The 25,212-nt window shown below is 44.8% G+C and overlaps 1 pseudogene; it reads right to left on the reverse strand.

The window, feature by feature from the left end:
• Positions 1–408: 408 nt before the first annotated feature.
• Positions 409–2,319, reverse strand: LOC108536835 (F-box/WD repeat-containing protein 11-like; annotated as a pseudogene).
• Between the last annotated feature and the right edge of the window lie 22,893 nt (positions 2,320–25,212).

Raw genomic sequence — 25,212 nt, forward strand, 5'->3', positions numbered from 1 at the left:
GACGGTCAAAAGGAGAATGCTAACTTTTGAAAATGAAAGCCGCGGACGTTCTGAGCAGGTAGGTGTTTGGCACCCAAAATTTCACTGAAGAAGAATGCTGTTTCTTAATGTCAAGCCAAAGTGCAAAGCAATATAGAGGTCAAGTCTTCTTTTGACGGTTGATTTACTTCTGTAAAACAGATTCTATGTTCCTTTTCTATGAACAGTTTATATTTGAAACATTAGATTTTTTTCACAGATGAGGGAAGGAAATGCGCTTCTGTGCTACTTTCCAGTTGGTGATGCTAAGGTCTCCTTCTCAAAGTAGAGCCGGAATCAGAGGTGAGAAATGTCGGGACTTGAAGAGTTAGGCTACTTTGCATCTACCCAGCATCTAGAACCAATTCCAGCTTCATAACTCAGCTGTGAATGAAGTCCCTTAGGCATTTGATAGCCAAGTAGGCAGTAGTTCAAGACTAGAAAACCCGGAAATGGGTGAAAGTGCAGACTGTTATCTAGAGATGTAAGCGTATGTTCTGGAGGGGGAATGGGTCTCATTCTGGGCACTGGGAGGCACATTTAAGAAATCCCAAATCAAAACAGTGTCATCGTGGGAGCTGCTGATGATTTGAAACTCATCAAACTGTAGCTGAAACACACGTCCAGAATGTTCCACCAATGTGCGCAAACACAAAGTGCTTGCTGGGGCTCGAGGGTCAAGAGCGGCTTGCAAGTCCTAAACTTCAATTTTCCCATCATAGGCCCCACTGACAACCCTCGTTACCAAACCGGATGCATTGGTGAGATGCATTCTTCGGATTCTACGGTGAGAGTGTGGGATATGAACAGGGTGTGAAGTTCTTAACACATTAATCCACCACAATGAGGCTGTACCGCACTTAACGCTTCAGCAGTGGACTGATGGTGATGTGTTCCAAGGACTGCTCCATTGCTCTGTAGGACAGGGCTTCTGCGACCGATTCTTCATGACCCTCTAGGACTCTTAAACAGGAGCCACATTCAATATCCGAGAGCCTAATGGTGTTATCTGATGATCCACTAACAACCAGCCCATCCCTGTACTGGAGACAAGACTAGCTTGTGCCCATTGACAGTACGAACAAATTCACAGGTGCCCATGCTTCAGACTTTGATGGTCCCGTCACCCGAGGTGGACACGATGTATTTGTCGTCAAAGTCTACTACGTCGACAGCAGCTTAGTGGCCAACCAGGACACGGCGTGAAGTGATATTGGTCGCAGAAGCCCTGTCCCACACAGCAATGGAGCGGTCCTTGGAACAGGTCACCATCAGTCCACTGCTGAAGCGTAAGTGCAGTACAGCCTCATTGTGGTGGATTAATGTGTTAAGAACTTCACCCATGTTCACATCCCACACTCTCACCGTAGAATCCGAAGAGCCAGTTACAATGACATGCTCATCGTACTGCAGACAGAGGACAGAGCCTGTGTGTCCGTTAACACTTTCAAACATTCCAGGTTGGTTTTATCCCAGATCTTAATAGAATTATCTTGTGGGCCACTGATAATTTTTTCATCATTGTACTGTAAAGCGTAGATGCCTTTACTATTTTCAGAGCGGTACTGAATCCTCTGCAAGCTGTGTCGGCCACACTGCCAGGTGGATTCTATAGTCTCTATATCCTGGATAATCTTTGGGTATAATGACCTATAAAATGAATTTGGAGGGCTAGCTGTGGGTCTGTTTTTAAACAGGTACTGATCCCACCCTCTTCTTTCTGAAAGTCCTTTCCATGGGGGATCAGTGGTTACCATTTGTTCAATCAGCTTCTTCCAAAGCATTCATTCTGAGATCACTCGCTGCCATTCTTTACATACCAGCTCTGCTGCACACAGAGACCTGGCATCCAGGTACGAAAGAATATTTTCTGCTATGTGATCTAAGCCTTGCTCAGGTAAAGCAGCAATAAAGTCCTGCTGCAACGTGGGCTTCAGGTAAGAATTAATATGTCCATGCTGCTAATGACACATTCGTGAAATAAGATGTTCCACAAATTCCACCTGATCTGATTCAGACCACTGGTCAAAATATTGGAGACACAGTCTTTTTCTTTTCGGTAGTTTCCTTCTGATGGCCTGCTTCTGGAGACAATCACAGACAATGTTCCATTACTTATCTGCCAAGGAGTATTTTTCTTTGGGGACTCATCTTCATCTTGATCTTCCATAACTGAAGTGTTAGTTCCACATGGCTGGGAGGCCTCATAATCATGGCAAAAGGCAAGAAGGAGCAGGTCACATCTTACGTGGAATGGCAACAAGCAAAGAGAGAAGCTTGTGCAGGGCAACTCCCCTTTTTAAAAACATCGGATCTTGACCAGGCACAGTGGCTCATGCCTGTAATCCCAGCACTTTGGGAGGCCGAGGCAGGTGAATCCTGACCTGAGGTCGGGAGTTTGAGACCAGCCTAACCAACATGGTGAAACCCCATCTCTACTAAAAATACAAAATTAGCCAGGCATGGTGGCGCATGTCTGTAATCCCAGCTACTTGGGAGGCTGAGGCAGGAGAATCGCTTGAACCCGGGAGGCAGAGGTTGCAGTGAGCCGAGATGGTGCCATTGCACTCCAGCCTTCAACAAACCTCTTCTGTCAAATTACATTTCCCAGTGAGGTAAGATTACAATAAGAATTGGCTTTCAATTTGTCCAGTTGGTGTAAGTTCACCTCTTGATTCACTTTGTAAATCTTTGCCACGGGACTGCTGTGGTGGTTGGAAAGATACTCCACTCTCAATAGGACAAAGTTCGACAGGGATGGGACCAAGGCGTGCTATTTAGGGAGGGAGGAGGGGAGAGGAAGACAAATATGGGCAGAGGGTGGCACAGAACAAATAGCAGGCATCAACTGAGTTTAGCCAGCAGGGGGGCCTGAGTGAGGCCCCCCTGAGGTGCAGTGGGAGAATGGGGTAGTGGGAAGGTGGAGGGTGCAGGGGCGAGGTGGGGAGGGAGGGCTAGGGAGTTGTGGGTGAGGAAATAAACCTTTTTCTGCTTCGCCCCCTGCTGCCTTCTCTACACCAACTAGGCTGTCTTCAACAAGGAGGGGAGGTATTTCTCTTCGCTCTAGTTTCCCTCCCAACTCCAGCTGTCTTTTTCAGGATTTCCAGTCTCCTCCCACCTTCTTGGATAGGAAGCCTAGGCTACAAGCAGCTGTTTTATTTCTTTATGCTGTAGACAAAAGCTAAATAAGTCTCAAACTCAAAACTTGGGTACCAAAGCCTTGATGATCTTATTTTAGGCACAAGAGTAAAATAAAGAGAAGTGAAGCATTATTTGGAGTGGTGACAAGACACAGACGGTAAAAATGAGCAGGAAAGTATTGCTTATGAAGGAATGAAGCTGAGTGTCTGATAGTGGATGAGTGGGTGGGCATTCTCAGCTATGTCAGGAATGGTTGCTTTAAGAAGGTGACATTTAAACAAAGAGCCGAAAGACAAGAATGAACCAGTAGTGTTAACAGCTTCTGTTGGGGAAAAATCTCTTGAAGTGATTTAAAGGAAGCCCGGACTTGCCCTAGAACATGTGGAATCAACTAAGACTAACCAAACTGGCTGAGGATGGAGTTTACACACCCAGTGGAAGGAGTGTTCGAAATAATAACGCATTTCAGTTATAGGAAAATTAGGAAAGCTACAATCCTCACCACCGAGGAAGAGGCTGGCAAAAGAACTGGGTCTTGGGTGGCTCTACTGAAACCCACCAGAAAGCCTCCAGAAGCTTTCTCTAAGACTTGGCCCTAACTTGGTGAGCTGTATCATTTCCAGTATAGTGGGGTGGGGACAAGTGAGGACTCTGGCATCAGAGACAAAGCACTGAATTCTAGGTGTGTGACCTTAGGCAAATGCTTAATGACTTGGAGCCTCAGTTTCCTCATCTGTAAATGGGGTATGAGAACCCTCCCATTCAGGGGGATTGCAAGGGTTAAATGTGACCATGTGTGCAGAGTATTGCCATAGAGTTGACATGAAGGACCTTAAGATGTAGTGTGCAGGCTGGGTGCGGTGGTTCACGCCTGTAATCCCAGCACTTCGGGAGGCCAAGGTGGGTGGATCACCTGAGGTCAGGAGTTAAGAGACCAGCCTGGCCTACATGGTGAAACCCCGTCTCTGCTAAAAATACAAAAATTAGCTGGGCCTGGTGGCGGGCACCTGTAATCCCAGCTACTTAGGAGGCTGAGGCAAGAGAATCGCTTGAACCTGGGAGGTGGAGGTTGCAGTGAGCCCAGATTGTGCCACTGCACTCCAGCCTGGGCAACAGAGTGAGACTCTGTCACAAAAAAAAAAAAAAACAAACAACAACAACAACAAAAATGGGCCCGGAGTAGTGGCTCACCCTGGTAATCCCAGGTCTTTGGGAGGCCGAGGCAGGGGAATCAGGAGGTCAGATCGAGACCATCCTGGCTAACATAGTGAAACCCTGTCTTTACTAAAACTACAAAAAATTAGCCAGGCATGGTGGCAGGTGCCTGTAGTCCCAGCTACTAGGGAGGCTGAGATGGGAGAATGGTGTGAACCCAGGAGGCAGAGCTTGTAGTGAGCCGAGATCAAGGCGCTGCACTCCAGCCTGGGTGACAGAGTGAGACTCCATCTCAAAAAAAAAAAAAGAGGAGGAAGAAGGAGGGGGGGGGAGGGGAGGAAGAAGGAGAGGGAGGGAGGGGGAGAAGAAGGAGAGGGAAGGAGGGGGAGGGAGAAGAAGGAGAGGAGGAGGAGGAGGAGGAGGAAGAAGAAGAAGAAGAAGAGTTAGCCGGGCGTAGTGGCGCACGCTTGTAGTCCCAGCTACTCGAGAGGTTGAGGCAGGAGAATCACTTGAATCTGGGAGGCAGAGGTTGTAGTGAGGTGAGATTGCACCACTGCACTCTGCGCTCCAGCCTGGGTGACAGAGTGAGACTCTACCTCAAAAAAAGAAAAAAATAAGGTGGTGTGCAGCCACACATCAGAGGTTCCTGAAGTGGCCCAAGCAGATTGCTTGGTGGAATAAAGAGGTGCTTTCTGTAGCCCCAGGACTTGGAAGGGAGGAAGAAATGCCTTTACTACCTGAAGGACTCTTTTCTAGCAAACTTCTTGCAAAGGACAAACAGCATTATCTCACACAGCTGTTATGTTAACAGGTTATGTTACTACTTAAGGGGAAACAACTCTGTGGATGGCTGAGATTTCCCAGAATCACCCATAATTGTTTTAAATATAAACACTTTCCCACATCAACATGGAAATAGCCATCACAGAAGATGACGCAAGTGGCTTGTTACCATCTACATGGTTCTGATTTCCAGCTGGTGGTCAACACAAGCAGAGAAAAAGGCAAGAATAAGTCCATCTTGTTTTGGGAGGCAGGAGATCCGAATTCTAGTCCTGGTTGGGCAGCCTTGGGCAAGTCACTCAACGCTTGTTACTCCAAATGTGGTACCTGGGCCAGCAGTATCCATGTCTCCTGGGAGCTTGTTGGAAATGCAGATCTTCTGGGCACACCCCAGATTTACTGAATCAGAGCCTGCACTGTTAGCAGGATCTTCAGGTGGTTTTATGCACATTGAAGTGTGAGAAGCATTAACTTCACATCTCTGAGTCTTTCCTAAATGAGGGGCCAAAATGTCTTTTTTTTTTTTTTTTGAGACGGAGTCTCACTCTGTACCCAGGCTGGAGTGGGGTGGCATGATCTCGGCTCACTGCAATCTCCACCTCCCGGATTCAAGCAATTCTCCTGCCTTAGCCTCCCGAGTAGCAGGGATTACAGGTGCACGCCACCACGCTCAGCTAATTTTTGTATTTTTAGTAGAGACAGAGTTTCACCATGTTGGTCAGGACAGTCTCGAACTCCTGACCTCATGATCCACCCTCTTCGGCATCCCAAAGTGCTGGGATTACAGGCGTGAGCCACCGCGCCTGGACCAAAGTGGCTTTCAAATTGAATATAAATATAACTAGCTTCGGCCAGGCGTGGTGGTTCACGCCTGTAATCCCAGCACTTTGGGAGGCCGAGGTGGGTGGATCACCTGAGGTCAGGAGATTGAGACTAGCCTGACCAACATGGAGAAACCCCATCTCTACTAAAAATACAAAATTAGCCAGGTGTGGTAGTGGATGCCTATAATCCCAGCTGCTAGGGAGGCTGAGGCAGGAGAATTGCTTGAACTCGGGAGGCAGAGGTTGCGGTGAGCCAAGATCGTGCCATTAGACTCCAGCCTGGGCAACAAGAGCAAAATTCCATCTCAAAAAAAAAAAAATCTATATTTGTATTCAGCCTCTTAAAAATTACAAAAGTAGGCCAGGTGTGGTGGCTCATGTCTGTAATCCCAGCACTTTGGGAGGCTGAGGCAGGAGGATCATTTGAGGTCAGGAGTTTGAGACCAGCCTGGCCAACATGGTGAAAATCTCTACTAAAAATGCAAAGAAAAAAGAAAACAAAAAACCTAAGTAGCCATGTGTGGTGACACATGCCTGTAATCCCAGATACTCAGGAGGCTGAGGCAGGAGAATCACTTGAACTTGGGAGATGGACGTTGCAGTGAGCTGAGATTGTGCCACTGCACTCCAGCCTGGGTGACAGAGTGAGACTCCATCTCAAAAAAAAAAAAAAAAAAAAAAAAAAAAACATATTCACAATTAAAAAAAGTTAAATAGATTAGCTGGGCATGGTGGCAGGCACCTGTAATCCCAGCTACTTGGGAGACTGAGGTAGGAGAATTGCTTGAACCCAGGAGGTAGAGGTTGCAGTGAGCTGAGACTGCACCATTGCACTCTCTAGCCTGGGCAACAAGAGCGAAACTTTGTCTCAAAAGAAGAAGAAGAAAAAGAACAGAGAGCAAAAATAAAATGTACAAGTCCTTCTCCTTCCCAGAACTCCCCCTGCCAGGCCTGCCTTCCACTGGAGGTCTCCTGGACCTCCTCAGGCTGGACCCTGGCATCCAGGCTTTCTCCCTTCTTGGCAGGCAACACCCAACTCCAGGTGGGCTTCTTTCGAAGCGGAGTTACGTGCCTTGAGTTGGAAGGGTAGGGTGGAAAATCACCCATTCCCCACAAGCTAACCATACTCTTCACAGAAAGGCTTGCTCTGATGTGGCTATGGATCCTCCCTTTCCCCTTGAGAGCCTGCAGGAAAGGAATGGGTTCCAGGTCAGAGAATCGGTCCTGCTACCTCTTAGCAAGTTATGTGGGGTTGCCTTTACTCCTCACTTTGAAATGTCAGCGGCTTGTCACGTGTCTCTTACATTCTTGGTTTGAGGCTTCAGCTGACATCCTCAGACAAGAGTCTGTTATGGTATTCCAAATCTAGGTGTCTGTAGATTGACCCCATATGACCACATTTGTCCTGGGATCATTTCATGGCTGGCTCGTTCTTTCTCCAGCAGGAACGTGACACGATCAAACTTATGACTGCCCTTCATAAGGGTCGTTCTGGCTGCCCCACAGGGAGTTTGCTAGCATCTCTGGCTTCCATGCCTACTCAGTTAGAAACTTTCCATCTTTGTCCAGTTTGAACAGACTGAGATCTTGGCCAAGCCTAAAATCTGAGGTTCTCACCTATCATCTCCATGAATGAACAACAAATACTACCTACTTTGCTGATTTCTGTGACTCAAATATCCTTTCATTAGCAAAATGCAGAATTACAGAATGGAAGCAGCTTGCATTTTGTTTTGATATGGACTTACTCATCAAGTATTTATTAGAGTTGACTCTGCTGGCACTATGCCTGGACTGGAGGTTTAATAATGAACATGACAGGCAAGGTTAAATTTGACGAAAGGCCAGATGCAGTGGTTCATGCCTGTAATCCTAGCACTTTGAGAGGCCAAGGCGGGTGGATTGCTTAAAGCCCAGGAGTTCGAAACCTGCCTGGGCAACATGGCAAGACCTCGTCTCTACAAAAAATACAAAAATTAGCTGGGCATGGTAGTGTGCTCCTGTAATCCCAGCTACTTGGAAGACTGAGGTGGGAAGTTCCTTTAAGTCTGGGAGGCAGAGGTTGCGTGAGCGGAGATCACGCCACTGCACTCCAGCCTGGGAGACAGAGTGAGACCCTGTCTCAAAAAAGAAATGGACAGAAGATACCCCTGTGAGCTAGCTTTCAGTTCTGCAGGAAAAAAGTCTCTAGGAACTGAAAATCTTAACTTAGTCTCCATGATAACAGAATCATACCTCTTGTAAAATTTGCCTTAATAGTATTTATAATAGTTAAAGCATTTACATTTTTTATGTTGGATTTATTTTATTTCATTTTGGAACTCAGGTTCCAAAGTTAGATTTAATCATACTCCTCAATTTATGGCACACTTAAGAAAAAGAATTACTTTACTGTGGTAAGAATACTTAACATGACGGCTACCCTCTTAATATATTTTCAAGTGTACAATACAGTATCCCTAAGTATAGGTACAGTGTTGTACAGCAGGCCTCTGGGACTCATTCATCTTGCTTCGCTGACACTTAACGCCTGTTGATTAGAAACTTTCCATTGAGGCCGGGCATGGTGGCTCATGCCTGTAATCCCAGCACTTTGGGAGGCCAAGGCCGGTGGATCACCTGAGGTCAAGAGTTCGAGACCAGCCTGGCTAACATGGTGAAACCCCATCTCTACTAAAAATACAAAAATTAGCCAGGTGTGGTGGTGCACACCTGTGATCCCAGCTACTCGGGAGGCTAAGGCGGGAAGATCACTTCAACCTGAGAGGTGGAGCTTGCAGTGAGCCAAGATCATACCACTGCACACTGCACTCCAAGCTTGGGTGAGAGAGCAAGACTGTCTCAAAAAAAAAAAAAAGAAAAGAAACTTTCCATTGATCTTTGCCCAGCCCCTGACAACTACCATTTCACTTTCGTATTCCATGAATTGGCCTATTTTAGATACTAATTTTAAGTGGAATCACGCAGTATTTGTTCTTCTGTGACTGGCTTATTTCACTTAGCATAATGTCTCAGAGTTCATCCATGTTGTCCTACATTGCAGAAGTTTCTTCTTTTCTAAGGCTGAATAATAATATTCCACTGCATGTGTATTCCACATTTTCTTTATCCACTCATTTGCTAATGGACACTTGGTTTGTTTCTGCATCTTGGCTATTATCAATAATGCTGCAATGAATATGGCAGTGCTAATAACTCTTGGAGGGAGAGTCTGGTTTCAATTATTTGGATCAATACCCATAAATGGAATTGCTGGGTCATATGGTAGTTCTGTTTTAAAATAATTAATTTTTTTTTTTTTGAGAAGGAGTCTCACTTTTGTTGCCCAGGCTGGAGTGCAGTGGCGCAGTCTCAGCTCACTGCAACCCCCATCTCCTGGGTTCAATTGATTCTCCTGCCTCAGCCTCTTGAGTAGCTGGGATCACAGGCACGCCCCCAGCTAATTTTTTTTTTTTTTTTTTTTTTTTTGTACTTTTAGTAGAGACGGGGTTTCACCATGTTGGTCAGGCTGGTCTGGAACTCTTGACCTCAGGTGATCTGCCCACCTCGGCCTCCCAAAGTGTTGGGATTACAGGCGTGAGCCACTGTGCCCAGCCCCAACTTCAATGTTTTGAGGAACCTCTATGCCATTTTTCATAGCGGTTGCACCATTTTGCATTCCTATCTACAGCATAAGAGGATTCCAGTTTCTTCACATCCTCACCAGCACTTTTTGTCTTGTGTTTGGTAATAGCCATCTTGACAGGTGTAAGGTGATATTTCATTGTGGTTTGATTTGCATTTCTCTGATGGTTAGTGACATAGTTTGGATATCTGTCCCCACCCAAGTCTCAGGTTGAATTGTAATCCCCAGTGCTGGAGGGGGGGCCTAGTGGGAGGTGTTTGGGTTATAAGGGTGGATCCTCATGGCTTGGTGCTGTCTTCAAGATAGTGAATGAGGTTTCACAGGATCTGGTTGTTTAAATGTGTGTTGCTTTGGGAGGCTGAGGTGATGGATCTCTTGAGCTCAGGAGTTTGAGACCAGCCTGGCCAACATGGTGAAACCCCATCTCTACAAAAAATACAAAAATTAGCTGGATATGGTGGTACATGCCTGTGGGTCCAGTTACTGGAGAGGCTGAGTTGGGAAGATTGCTTGAGCCAGGGAAGTCAAGGCTGCAGTGAGCAGAGATCATGCCACTGCACTCCAGCTTGGGTGACAGAGCGAGACCTTGTCTCAAAAAAAAAAAAAAAAAAAAAAAAAAAAAACAGGGGTGTGTGGCACCTCCCCCCAAATCTCTCCCACTCTGGCTCCCATTCTTGCCCTGTGATGTGCCTGCTCCCTCTTTGTCTTCTGCCATCATTGGAAGCTTCCTGGGCCCTCCCCAGAAGCAGAAACTGCTATGCTTCCTGTACAGCCTCCAGAATCGTGAGCCAATTAAACCCCTTTTCTTATATATTACCCAGTCTTAGGTATTTCTTTATAGTAGTGCAAGAACAGCCTTACACAATTAGTGACACTAAGCATCTTTTTATTGGGCATTTGGATGACTTCTTTGGAGAACTGTCTATTCAAGTCCTTAGCCCATTTTAAAATTGGGTTATTATTTTTTTTTGCTATCAAGTTGTAGGTAGTCCCTATGTATTTTGGAAATTATCCCCTTATCAGATATATGGTTTGCCGACATTTCTCCACCCTGTAGATTGCCTTTTTCACTCTGTTGATTATTTCCTTTGCTTTGCAGAATTTTTTTAGTTTGGTGTAGAACCACTTATTTATTTCTGCTTTTGTTGCCTGTGCTTTTGGTGTCATAGTCATGAAAACGCTGCCAAGAGTAATAGCATGAAGATTTCTCTTATGTGTTCTTCTATGAGCTTTATAGTTTCAGGTCTAATAATCCATTTTAAATCCATTTTTAGTTGATTTTTGGGATCGTGTAGATGAAGGCTCCGATTTCATTCTTTTCCAAGTGAATGTCCAGTTTTCCCAACACTATTTGTTGAGGAGACTTTTGTCATTGTATATTCTTGGCATCCCTGTCAAAGATCAGTTGACCGTTATTTGCAGATTCTGTTAAGTCTCTCTCTATTGTGTTCCACCTGGTCTATATGGCTGTCTTCATACCAGTACCATATTTTTTCATTACTGTAGTTTTGTAAAATATTTTGTAATCAGGAAGTGTGATGCCTTCAGCTTTGCTCTTCATTTTCAAGATTAGTTTGGCTATCTGGGGTCTTTTTTGGCCTCACATGAATTTTAGAATTGCTCTTTTTTTAATTCTGTAAAAAATGACATTGCGGTTTTGATAGGGAATGCCTTCAATCTGTAGATGACTTTGGGTAGCATTGGACATTTTAACAATATTAAGTTTTCTAATCCATGACCATGGGATGTCTTTCCATTTGTTTGGATCTTCTTCAATTTCATGTATCAATGTTTTGTAGTTTTCTGTTTATAAGTCTTTCACCCCCTTAGTTAAATTTGTTCCTAAATATTGAACGGGGTCTTGCTGTGTTGCCTAGGCTGGTCTTGAACTCCTGAGCTCAAGCGATACTCCTACCTCGGCCTTTGTGATCTGCCCGCCTCAGCCTCCCAAAATGCTGGGATTACGGGTGTGAGCCACTGCGCCCGGCTGACTTTTTTCAATTTTTATTCTCTCTGTCATCGATTTCTCCTCTAATGTTTATTATTTCATTTCTTCTGTTAACTTTGGGCATAGTTTGTTCTTCTTCTCCTAGATTTTTGTTTTTTGTTTTTTTTTTTTTAGATGGAGTCTCACTCTGTTGCCCAGGCTGGAGTGCAGTGGCGCGATCTCGGCTCACCGCAAGCTCCACCTCCCAGGTTCATGCCACTTCTTCTAGTTTTTTGAGATGTGAAGTTTGGTTGTTTGAGATGTTTCCTCTTTTTAATATAGGCATTCATTACTATAAACTTCCCTCTTAGTACTGCTTTTGAGTCATCCCATAAGTTTTGGTATGTAGTATTTCCTTTATTTTTAATTTAATTTAGTTTTTTCAGAGATGGAGTCTCACTCTGTGGCCCAGGCTGGAGTGCAGTGGTGCAATTATGGCTCACTGAAGCCTCGGTCCTCCAGGCTCAAGCGATCCTCTTGCCCTCAGCTTCCAGAGCAGCTGGGACTATTGGCATGTGCCACCACACCTGGGTAATTTTCTTGATCTTCTTTTCTTTCTTTCTTTCTTTCTTTCTTTTTTTTTTTTTTTTTTAGTAGAGACGAGACCTCACTTTGTTGCCCAGGCTGGTCTTGAACTCCTAAGCTCAAGCAATCTTCCTGCTTTGGCCTCCCAAAGTGCTGGGATTACAGGCATGAGCCTCAAGCCTGGCCTCAGAGTTGTTTTTTTCTGCTACTGACTTCTAGTTTTATTTCACTGTGGTCAGAAAAGATACTTGGTATGATTTCAGTCTTCTTAAACTTGTTAAGACTTGTTCGTGACTGTTACGGTTTGAACACTGGTCCCCTCCTGAACTTCCGTGTTGGAGATTTAATCACCAATGTGACAGTTTGGGGAAGGGAGGCCTAATGGGAGGTGTTTAGGTCACGAGGGCTTTGTCTTCGTGAGTGGATTAATGCTGCACTTGAACAAGCTGTCTGGAGTGGTTTCATCGTCTTCTGCACTTTTGCCACGTGAGGAAGTGTTCCGTGTTCTTCCCCTCGGAAGGACGCAGCCAAACTTGCCAGCACCCTGATCTTTCACCTCCCAGTCTTCAGAGCTGTGAGAAATCGATGTCCATTCTTTACAAATTATCCATCCTCAGGCATTCTCATACAGCAGGGCAACACGGATGAAGGCTGTGGCCTAACCTTACAATTGATGCTGGAGAATATTCCATGTGCACTTGAAAAGGATGTGGATTCTGCTGCCGTTGGGTGGAATGTTCTGTGTATGTCTGTCAGGTCCAGTTAGTCTACAGGGTGTTCAAATCATTTGTTTCTTTATCAATAGTCTATCTGGACGTTCTATCCACTATTGAAAGTGGGGTATTGAGGTCTGTTACTATAATTGTATTCCTTTTTTTCTCCTTTTTACAAAGTAGTCAGAGGCTTGGGTATTATTGTATTGCTTTCTCTCTTTAGTTCTGTCAGTGTTTGCTTTATATACTTAGGTTTTCTGATGTTGAGTGAATATTTATAATTGTTATGTCTTCCTAGTGAACTGGCCATTTTATTATATAATGTCCCTCCTTGTCTCTCATGACAGTTCTAAATTTTAACTCTATTTTGTCTGATCCAAGTATAATCACTTCTGCTCTCTCTTGGTTACCAGTTGCATGGAGTAAGTTTAAGGACACACAGTGCTCTATGTGTGTCCTTAAATGTAAAGTGAGTTTCTGCAGACAGCATGTAGTCTTGTTTTTTATCCTTTCAGCCATTCTCTATCTTTTGATTAGGGAGTTTAATCAATTTACATTTGAAGTAATTATTTATAGGGAAGAATTTACTACCGCCATTTTATTGTTTATTTTTGTTTGTTTGTTTTGGGTTTTTTTTTTGAGACAGAGTCTCGCTCTGTTGCCCAGGCTGGAGTGCAGTGGCACGATCTCAGCTCTCTGCAACCTCTGCCTCCTGGGTTCAAGTGAGCACATCTGACTAATTTTTGTATTTTTAGTAGCGATAGGGTTTCACTATGTTGGCCCAGCTGGTATCAAACTCCTGACCTTAAGTGATCTGCCCACTTGGGGTCCCAAAGTGTTGGGATTACAAGCATGAGCCACCATGCCCAGCCTTATTACCTGGTTTGTGTTAGTCTTATAATTCTTTTGTCCATCTGTTCCCCTCTTGCTGTCTTCTTTTTGTTTTGTTGGTTTTTTTTGTATTGATATGCTTTGACTCCTTCCTCTTTTTCTTTTGTGTAATTTTACAGATATTTTCTTTGTCATTATCATGGGGTTTACAAAAACAATCTTATAGTTAGAACCATCTATTTTAAGCTGATAACAACTTAAGTTCAATTGTATACAAAACATAATACTTTTATTACCCCCTACACACACTTTATGTTGTCATAATTTACACGTACTTATGTATCTATCAATGTATCCTTTAACTATAGGTATTTATAATGCTTTTGTCTTTTAATTTTTATACTAGAATCAAAAGTGATTTACCCACCACCATTACAGTATTGCAGTATTCTGTATTTGTCTTTATATTTATCTTTATCAATGTTTTATATTTTCTTATGCAACTGTTTTGCTGTTTTAGCATCCTTTTGTTTCAACTGGAAGAACGCCCTTTAGCATTTTTTGTAAGGCAAGTTTAGTGGTCATAAACTATTTTTAGCTTTTGTTTTTCATGGGAAAACTTCATTTCTCCTTCATTTTGGAAGGATTATTTTGCCAGGCATAGTATTCTTAGTTGACAAGTTTTTTTTTTTTTTCCTTTCAGTACTTTGATTATATTACTCTATTCCCTTCTGGCCTACAAAGTTTCCACTGAGAAATCAACTCATGGTCTTACAGGGGCTCCCTTGTATATGTCCTTATACATTTTCCTCTTTACCATTTATTATTATTATGATTAATATTATTACTATTTAGAGATAGGGCTCACTCCGTGGCCAAGACTTCAATGCAGTGGTGTGATAATAGTTTAATGAAGCCTCGATGCCTCCCATCTCAGCCTCCAGATTAGCTGGGACTACAGGCACAGGCCACAATGTCCTGCTGATTATTTTATTTTTTGTAGAGACAGAGTCTTGCTTTGCTGCCCAGGCTGGTCTCAAACTACTGGGCCCAAGTGATCCTCCTGCCCTGACCTCTCAAAGTGCTGGAATTACAGGCATGAACCACCACACCAGGCCCTTCTTGACCATTTTTAAGTGTATAATTCAGTAGCATTAAGTATATTCATATTGTTGTTGAACCAGTCTCCAGACTTCTTTTCATCTTGTAAATCTAAAACTCTATACCCATTAAACGATAACTCTTCATCCCTCCCTTGCCTTAGCACCTGACAGCCACCATTCCACTCTTTGTCTCTATGGATCTGACTACTCTGTTTACCTCATATAAGTGAAATAATATGATATTTTTCATTTAATTTTATTGTATTGTAGAGATGGGATCTCACTCTGTTGCCAGACTGGAGTTCAGTGGCATGATCATAGCCCCCTGCAGCCTTGACCTCCTGGGCTCAAGCAATTCTCTTGCCTCAGCCTCCCAAGTAGCTGGAACTACAGGCATGCATTACCTTGCATGGCTAATTTATCTTTTTTGTAGAGACAGGATCTCACTATATTGGCCAGGCTGTTCTCAAACTCCTGGTTTCAAGCAATCCTCCTGCTTCAGCCTCCCAAAATGCTGGGATTATAGGCATGAGCCACCTTACCTGGCCTATTTGTTCTTTTTTGTCTGGCACATATTGCTTAACATAAGGTCTTCAAAGTTTATCCATGATATAGCATGTGTCAAAATTTCCTTCTGTTTTAAGAATAAATAATATTCTGTTGAATAGATACTCCAAATTTTACTTATCCATTCATCGGACAATGGAAACAGGTTGCTTACACCTTTTGGTTATTGTGAATACTACTGCTATGAACACAGGTGTGTACATATCTACTCATGTCCTACTTTCAATCCTTATAGGTATATACCCAGAAGTGGAATAGCCCCCTTACTATTTATTTTTATTTTTGAGACAGAGTCTTCTTCTGTCGCCAGGCTGGAGTGTGGTGGTACAATCTCAGCTCACTGCAACCTCCACCTCCCAGGTTCAAGCAGTTCTCCTGCATCAGCCTCCCAGGTAGCTGGGACTACAGGTGCCCGCCACCACGCTTGGCTAGTTTTTGCATTTTTAGTAGAGACAGGGTTTTACTACGTTGGCCAGGCTGGTCTCGAACTCCTGACCTCAAATGATCTGCCTGCCTCAGCCTCCCAAAGTGCTGGGATTACAGGCGTGAGCCACCGCACCGGTTATTTTATTTGAGACTGAGTCTGGCCCTGTTGCCTAGGCTGGAGTGCAGTGCTGCAATCTCGGCTCACTGCAACCTCTGCCTCCCAGGTTCAAATGATTCTCCTGCCTCAGCCTCCCAAGTAGCTGGGACTACAGGTACAAACCACCATGCCCAGATAATTTTTGTACTTTTTTAGTAGAGACGGGGCTTCACAATGTTGGCCAGGCTGGTCTTGAACTCCTGACCCAGATGATCTGCCCACCTAGGCCTCCCAAAGTCCTTGGATTAGAGGTGTGAGCCACCGCACCTGGCCCCTTTTCTTCATTTTAAATGAGGACCTCCAGTTAAGATATCAAACTAGTGGTAAATATTCAACAGACTGCGTGCCCATCCTGACTTTCTTTTTTCAACACAGAGCCATTTAGTTTGTAATTAAAAATAGTGAGGGTGTGGCCAGGTGGGCAGATCACGACATCAGGAGTTCAAGACCAACCTGACCAATATGGTGAAACCCCGTCTCTACTAAAAATACAAAAATTAGCCGGGCGTGGTAGCACATGCCTGTAGTCCCAGCTACTCAGGAGGCTGAGACAGAGGAATCACTTGAACCCGAGAGGCGGAGGTTGCAGTGAGCCAAGATCGTGCCACTGCACTCCAGCCTGGGCAACAGAGTGAGACTCTGTCTCAAAAAATAAAATAAAATAAATAAAATGAAGGAAAGGGAATTTTTTTTTTTTTTTTTTGGAGACAAGGTCTTGCTTTGTTGCCCAGGCTGGAGTGCAGTAGTGAAATCTCGGCTCACTGTAACCTCCGCCTCCTGGGTTCAACTGATTCTCCTGCCTCAGCCTCCCATGCCTGGCTAATTTTGTATTTTAGTAGAGACGGTGTTTCACCATGTTGGCCAACTAGGTCTTGAACTCCTGACCTCAAGTGATTCACCCGCCTCGGCCTCCCAAAGTGCTGGGATTACAGGCATGAGCCACCATGTCTGGCCAGGAAAGGGTTTTTTTTTTCACTCTCTGGCAGATTCATATAAGGTCCCACTCNTTTTGGAGACAAGGTCTTGCTTTGTTGCCCAGGCTGGAGTGCAGTAGTGAAATCTCGGCTCACTGTAACCTCCGCCTCCTGGGTTCAACTGATTCTCCTGCCTCAGCCTCCCATGCCTGGCTAATTTTGTATTTTAGTAGAGACGGTGTTTCACCATGTTGGCCAACTAGGTCTTGAACTCCTGACCTCAAGTGATTCACCCGCCTCGGCCTCCCAAAGTGCTGGGATTACAGGCATGAGCCACCATGTCTGGCCAGGAAAGGGTTTTTTTTTTCACTCTCTGGCAGATTCATATAAGGTCCCACTCACTGACATTGTTTCAATCACATCTTGTTTCTGGTGTTACTGTTTACACTTCTCTCTCTCTCTAAAATGTACCCATCACAAGTATCATAATCTTATTAAACACTTCCCATACTCACGTAGCTAATAGGCTTACATTGTAGATATACAATTTCACACAATCTGTTGCTTTAGGTTTATATAAAAGATCAAGTTCCTTTCAATACAAGAACAACAACAATAAAAAGATTATGACCTTATAAAAAGCCCTTGAAATGTCTAAAATAGATTAAATAAAACAGACCAGCAACCCTGCAGGGAATAAGAAACTGCTAGCATTTCACAGACTTACACAAAGCTAATAAAAACACATGAACATGTACTCATTAGCATGAATAATCAAATAAGTAGACATTTAGAATGAGGTTTTATTTTTCAACTCTCAGATTGGTAGGTAAAGAGACTGGTATTACAGTTTGGTGAGGCTGTAGGGAAATATACAGAGTAGGAATGGAATTAAGCACAACCATCTTGTTTCTTAAATTTATTCTATTATTATTATATTTTTTGAGACAGGATCTCGCTCTGCCTCCCAAGCTGGGGTGCAGTGGTGTGATCTGGGCTCACTGCAATCTCTGCCTCCCAGGTTCAAGCGATTCTCATGCCTCAGTCTCCTGAGTAGCTGAGATTACAGGCGTGGACCACCACACCCGGCAAATTTTTGTATTTTTAGTAGAGACGCGGTTTTCTCATGCTGGCCAGGCTATAAGCACAACCATTTCGAAACACAATTTGGCAAAAACCTGTGAGTCAGCATATCCACTTTCAGCAATTTGTATCTCAGACGCATGCCGCAAGTCCATAAGAACATACACACGTCCACAGAAAGTACACATCTGTTCTAATAGCAAATAACTGAAAACATCTACAAGTCCATTCACAGGTGTGATGTGTTGAACTGTGTCCCCTAAAAGAGATAAGTTTAAGTCCTAATCCATGGCATACCTGTGAATATGACCTTATTCGGAAATACAGTCTCTGCAGATGTGAATAGTTAAGACAATGGTCCCCAACCTTTTTTGCACCAGGGACTGCTTTCATGGAAGACAGTATTTCCATGGAGAGAGGGTGGTTTTGGGATGAAGCTGTTGCATCTCAGATTATCAGGCATTACATCCTCATAAGGAGCAGGCAACCTAGATCGCTTACATGCGCAGTTCACAATAGGGTTCACGCTCCTGTGAGAATCTAATGCTGCCACTGATTTGACAGGAGGCGGAGCTCAGGTGGCAATACTCGTCACCACTCACCTCCTGCCATGTGGCCCAGTTCCTAACAGGCCACAGACCGGTACTGGTCTGCAGCCCAAGGACTGGGGACCCTTGAGTTAAGATATGGCCATATTGATGTGGCTGCGATGAGTGGAGGAACACAAGGGTTCTTGCTCCTCATGCTGGTTTAGATAAAACATGGACACAAGTGGAGTAGTTTTAACAGGCAAGTTTAATAGGCAAGAAGGGAGAAGGCAGAAGGAGGAAGCTCCCTCATACAGAGATAAGAGGGAGGGAGGCTCCAAAGCCGAAAGAGGAGATGCCAAGTGGGGTGGAAACAAGCCAAGTATATACAGAGGCTGGAGAAGGCGGTGTCTGATTTGCACAGGGCTCAGGGGATTGGTTTGACCAGGCACGTCATTCACGTAGCCCAGGAAAAAGCTAGTCCTCCCACCCTAGCCTTTTAATATGCAAATGCAGAGCACCATGATGTTCTACACACGTGGGGATATGTGGGGGCAGCCATGTTGCCAGGCATTTGTGGGGCAAGGGCAAGAAGAAGAGGGTGGGAATTGTCATGTTTGGGTAGATCCAGTTTCTAATGGCTGGCATGTGCATATCAAAGGTTGCTGGCCCAGCTCTAGGAGCCTGGGCTTTACAAGAAACGTTTCCAGAGCAGCTTTAAAAATGAAAACTTCCCAAGGACCCCTTTTCCTCTCTATCTGCCTAAAATAATTTCTTAATAACTCCTACCACAATATGAGATTAGAGTTGACCCTAAACCCAATGATGGGTGTCCTTGGAAGAAGAGGAGAGAACACACAGAAACAGACGCACATAGAGAGGAAGACCATGTGACCACAGTGGCAGAGACTGGTGTGATGGGGTCATAAGCCAAGGAACACCACGAGCCACCAGAAGCTGGAAGAGGCAAGGGAGGATTCATTTCTCGAGCTGTCAGAGAGACTGCAGCCCCACTGAGACCTTGATTTTGCAAATCTGCCCTCTAGAACTGTGGGAAAATAAATTTCTGTTGTTTTAAGCCATGCAATTTGTGATAATTTGTTATGGCCCCCCAGAAAATATTGTAATAAGGGTTAGTTCAATAAATAGTGGTACAGGCCGGGTGCAGTGGCTCACACCTGTAATCCCAGCACTTTGGGAGGCCAAGGTGGGGTAGATTGCTTGAGGGCAGGCGTTCGAGACCAGCCTGGCCAATGTGGCGAAACCCCACCTCTACTAAAAATACAAAAATTAGCTGGGCATGGTGGTGCGCACCTGTAGTCTCAGCTACTCTGCAGGCTGAGGCAGGAGAATCGCTTGAACCCAGGTGGAGGTTGCAGTGAGCCAAGATTGTGCCACTGCACTCCATCCTGGACGACAGAGTGAGACTCTGTCTCAAATAAATAAATAAATAAATAAATAGTGGTACATACACGACTAAAGATGGAAGTGAAAACCTCCCATCTATTCCCTTTTTCTCGTTTTTTTGTTGTTGTTTTGTTGTTTTTTTTGTTTTTTTGAGATGGAGTCTTTGCCTTGTTGCTCAGGCTGAAGTGCGGTGGTGCAATCTCGGCTCACCTCTGCTTCCTGGGTTCCGGAGATTCTCTTGCCTCAGTCTCTGAGTAGTTGGAATTACAAGCCCACACCACACCCAGCTGATTTTTATGTTTTTACTAGAGAGGGGTTTCACCATGTTGGCCAGGCTGGTCTCGAACTCCTGACCTTGGGTGATCCGCTCGCCTTGGCCTCCCAAAGTCCTGGGATTACAGGCATGAGCCACTGTGCCCAGTCTATTGTCGTCTGTATTTCGGTTTCCGAACTATGTGAAAATAATTTCTTTAAAAAAGCAAAGTAAAATTTAAGGGCTGGGTGTAGTGGCTCATGCCTGTAATCCCAGCACTTTGGGAGGCAGAGGCAGGAGTATTACTTAAGCCCAGGGATTTGATACCACCCTGGGCAACATCGCGAAACCCCATCTCTACAAAAAATACAAAAACTAGCAAGGCCTGGTGGCACGTGTCTGTAGTCTCAGCTGCTCAGGAGGCTGAAGAGGGAGGATTGCTTGAGCCTGGGAGGCTGGTGTTGCAGTGAGTGGTGATCATGCCACTGTACTCTAGCTTGGGGGACAGAGTGAGACCTTGTCTCAAAAAACAAATAAGTAAATATGGCCGGGCACAGTGGCTCATGCCTGTAATCCCAGCAGTTTGGGAGGCTGAGCCGGGTGGATCACCTAAGGTCAGGAGTTCGAGACCAGCCTGGCCAACATGGTGAACCCCCATCTCTACTACAAATATAAAAATTAGCTTGACGTGGTGGCATGTTCCTCTAGTCCTAGCTATTCAGGAGGCTGAGGCAAGAGAATCACTTGAACTTGAGAGGCGGAGGTTGCAGTGAGCCAAGATTGCGCCATTGTATTCCAGCCTGGGCAACAAGAGCGAAACTCTTGAAAATAAATAAATGAATAAATAAAATTAACTAAATGTGATTCTGAGCCTTGTTCTATGCAGCACTAAAAGATTAACTCAAAGCACATGTTGTAAGAAAACTGGAAGGGGAAGAGAGTCCTGATCAAGTAGCATAGGAAGAAGAATTTTTATTTTTGTTAATATAAGAAAACAGCCTGGACAACATGGTGAAACCCCATCTCTACAAAAAAGTACAAAAGTTAGCCAGGTGTGGTGGCACATGCCTGTAGTCCCAGCTACTCCAGAGGCTGAGGTGGGAGGATCTCTTAAGCCTGGGAGAGAGAGGCTGCAGTGAGCTGTGATTGTGCCATTGCACTCCAGCCTGGGCAACACAGCAAGACCCTTTCTCAAAAAACAAGGAAAGAGAAAATAAGAAAAGCAAGCACACCCTAGAAGGCCTGGGTACTTAGCATACATTCTGTTGAATCAAGATGCATGAGTGTCTTAATGATAGTTTACTCATACTGTACGTAATATGCAAAATTAGAATAATCAAGTAAGAACAATGATTAGACACCATTTTTAAATTCTAAAATGAATGCCATGGTGGGGATGAAAGAGTACTGGCCTTGAACTCAGAAAACCTAGGTTCGAGCCTGGGTTCTTACCATTTCTAGGTTGTGATTACTTCCCTCCTTGAGTCCTTAATTAAAATATCCAGTTTATGAATAGGGATAACAATATCTGCCTGGTCTGATAACAAGGGCTTGTGAATACAAAGTGCAATAAGGAGAAAGCAATTCATGGACTTTGACTCTCAGTGCCCAGAAAAAGTCTTGTGTGTGAAGGAAGAACATAGAGGAAGTCATTAGTGATAAGGACTACAGGTGCAGTTGCAATTCCTGCCCTCTCTGGCAAAGAAAAAGGATAGACCTGTGCCAAAACAAGCAGCTTCTAACTCAAGTCATACACCAAGTCAGTCCCTTGCACTGCACATTGTCCTGCTGCTGGCACCGTCCTGGTCTTGCCAGTAATAGGCTGGGTATCCTAATCTACTGCCCGGAACTTTCAGTGGTTTCCTCTTCAGTTTAAAGCTAGTTAAATATTCAGGATAATCCTCCCCCTCGGCCCCCTCCCCAGCAAGTGAAGAAACTCCATCTCAAAATGCCTTCACCAATGTAGAGGTGTATTATCTCACAGAAGAAGAAATCCAGAGAAAGTGTGGCTTTGTGTTAACAAACACATGGGCTGGAAGATGATGTCTGTTAGCTCTACCACCTTTGGCTTATTTTATGCAGTCTAACTTGTTTGCAAGATGATTGCTCTAGATATCCATGAGAAGAAGTGAGACCAATTCTTCTTTTTGTGTATCTTTTTTTGTTCTGTTTTTTGAGACAGTGTCTTGCTCTGTCACCCAGGTTGGAGTGCAGTAATGGCATCTCCGCTCACTGAAACCTGTCTCCCGGGTTCAAGTGTTCTTCCTGCCTCAGCTTCCCGAGTAGCTGGGAATATAGGTGCCTGCCACCATGCTCAGCTACTAACTTTTGTATGTTTTAATGGAGACAGGCTTCTGCCACGTTGGCCAGGCTGGTCTCGAACTCCTGGCCTCAGGTGATCTGCCCACCTCGGACTCCCAAAGTGCTGGGATTAAAGGTGTGATCCACCATGCCTGGCCTTATATATCTTTTTTGGTTGTTTGTTTTTTGAGATAGGGTCTCGCTCTGTCACCCAGGCTGGAGTGCAGTGGCGCGATCTTGGCTCACTATAACCTCCACCTCCCGGGTTCAAGCAATTCTCCCACCTTAGCCTCCGGAGTAGCTGGGATTACAGGGGTGTGCCACCATGCCTGGCTTTTTTTGTTTGTTTGTTTGAGACAGAGTTTCACACTGTTGCCTGGGCTGGAGTGCAGTGGCACGATCTTGGCTCACTGCAACCTCTGTCTCCCGGGTTCAAGTGATTCTCCTGCCTCAGCCTCCTGAGTAGCTGGGATTACAGGCACCTCCTACCACACTCAGCTAATTTTTGGTATTTTTAATAGAGATGGGGTTTCACCATGTTGGCCAGGCTGGTCTTAACTCCTGACCTCGTGATTCGCCCACCTTGACCTTCCAAAGTGCTGGGAGTACAGGCATGGGCCACCGCAGCCGGCCTATATATCTTTTGTAAAAGAAAAAGAACATATCCCAGAAGTTTCCAACTGCGTACCCCTCTGGGTCAATAATCAGAATTGGGTGGGTCTTCAGCTCACCCCTAAACTCATCATTGATAAGCAGAATGAATGACCGTGGCTGGTTTAGACAACTGAGATTTCCTCTGGCCATATAAGGAATGATAGACACTAGAGTAAAGTCGTGTCTGTCAGAGTGGAAGAAAGGGAAAAGGGCTGGTGGGGAGGCAATCAATAGTGCCAGCGAACTGGAAAATCATCTTGATATTTCAGTTCTGCTCTTTGCCTACAGTAACTGTGTATGAGTTAAAAAAGAGATCCATCCATCATTACTTTTCTTATCTCAGATAACTAAGAGATACCATGAACTTAACTGTGTCCAAAATGAAACTACTGGTCTTTTCCCTCACACCTGCTCCACTGGCAGCCTCCTTGGCCATATTAATTAACAGCAACTCGTTCTGTTGAACCAGCACCTTGGAGTTACCTTGGGCTCCTGTCCTCTTGCATTCAACATCTTAACCATCAGCAAATCTGACTGGCATGGCCTTTGAAATACTGTACCCAACTTGGGGCCCAGGGAACTGTGGTAGGGAGTTGGGGGAAGGCTGTAATTCTCTGCCTCAGCATGAAACCCAGCCATGCTCCAGTACCAGAGAAACAGGGGGTATCTGGAGGTAGTACCCTTGGCATGGAATTGGGTGTCCTCATGATGGCAGTGGCAATGGTAAAACTTCATGTGGCTCTGTGAATGATGGACAGGAACAAGAAACCAGAAGAGAAGAGGAAGAAGACAGAGGTTGATATGGTTTGCCTGTGTCCCCACCCAAATCTCACCTTGAATTACAACTCCCACAATTCCCACGTCATGGGAGAAAGCTGGTGGGAGGTGTGGGGGCGGGTCCTTCCCATGGTGTTCTTGTGATCGTAAGTCTCATGAGATTTGGTGGTTTTAAAAATGGGAGTTTCCAGCCGGGCACAGTGGCTCATGCCTGTAATCCCAGCACTTTGGGAGGCTGAGGTGGATGGATTACCTGAGGTCAGGCATTTGAGACCAGCCTGGCCAACATGGCAAAACCCCGTCTCTACTAAAAATACAAAAAAATTAGCTGGGCCTGGTGGCACGTCCCTGTAGTCCCAGCTACTCAGGAGGCCAAAGCAGGAGAATCGCTTGAACCTGGGAGGCGGAGGTTGCAGTGAGCCGAGATCACGCCACCGCACTCCATCCTGGGCAACAGAGTGAGACTCCGTCTCAAATTATAAAAAAAAAAAAAGAAACAAACAAAAAGACGGGAGTTTCCCTGTACAAGCTCTCTCTCTTTGCCTGCTGCCATTCAAGCTGTGACTTGCTCCCCCTTGCCTTCCGCCATGACTGTGAGGCCTCCTTAGCCACATGGAACTAACTGTAAATCCAATTACACTTCTTTCTTTTGTAAATTGCTCAATTTCAGGTACATCTTTATCAGCAGTGTGAAAATGGACAATTACAGAGGCCATATGATGCTGCAGTTGACATTCTGGTTTGTGGGCACATGTGAACTGCTATTTTGGGTGTGCTGTATTAGGCCATTCTTGCATTGCTATAAAGAAATACCTGAGACTGGGTAATTTATAAAGAAAAGAAGTTTAATTGGCTCCCAGTTCTGCAGGCTGTATAAGCATGGCACCAACATAACTCAGCTTCATGGAGGGCATCAGGGAGCTTTTATTCATGGTGGAAGGCAAAGTGGGAGCAGGCATTTCACATGGTGAAAGCAGGGGCAAGAGAGAGAGTGGGGGAGGAACTGTAACACACTTCTTTTTTGGGCTATGCAAATTCTCCAATTGCACCCTGGGTCTAATGAGTCAGAAACACTGGGGGTGGAAGCGTATTTCCAGCCACAGCCATGTGAAAAGTCAGCAGATCCTCTCCCCAGAAAGCAACTATAAGTCTGAACAAAACTGACAAGAACAACTCTTTCAGTGCTCTGGAAATCAATAAAACTCATACAACCATCTGAGAAATGTTTAAGCTTGAAAACATGCTGAACATTGGGTAAGAACAGTGGATGTCTGAGGCGTTCTCTCCTAGGACTGCTCCCATCTCCTCTAGCCGAGTGGGTATGGAGGTTTTGCCAGGGCAGGGCCAGGCATGAGAACCTGCAGTGGTGCTGCCAGGTTGGAGGGGGCTTACTGGATTTGGTGTAGCAGGTGACGCCCACACCTATGGCACTGTCAGGGGA

The sequence above is a fragment of the Rhinopithecus bieti genome, unplaced genomic scaffold (genome assembly GCF_001698545.2).
Source record: "Rhinopithecus bieti isolate Rb0 unplaced genomic scaffold, ASM169854v2 scaffold_13207, whole genome shotgun sequence".
NCBI classification, from domain to species: domain Eukaryota; kingdom Metazoa; phylum Chordata; class Mammalia; order Primates; family Cercopithecidae; genus Rhinopithecus; species Rhinopithecus bieti.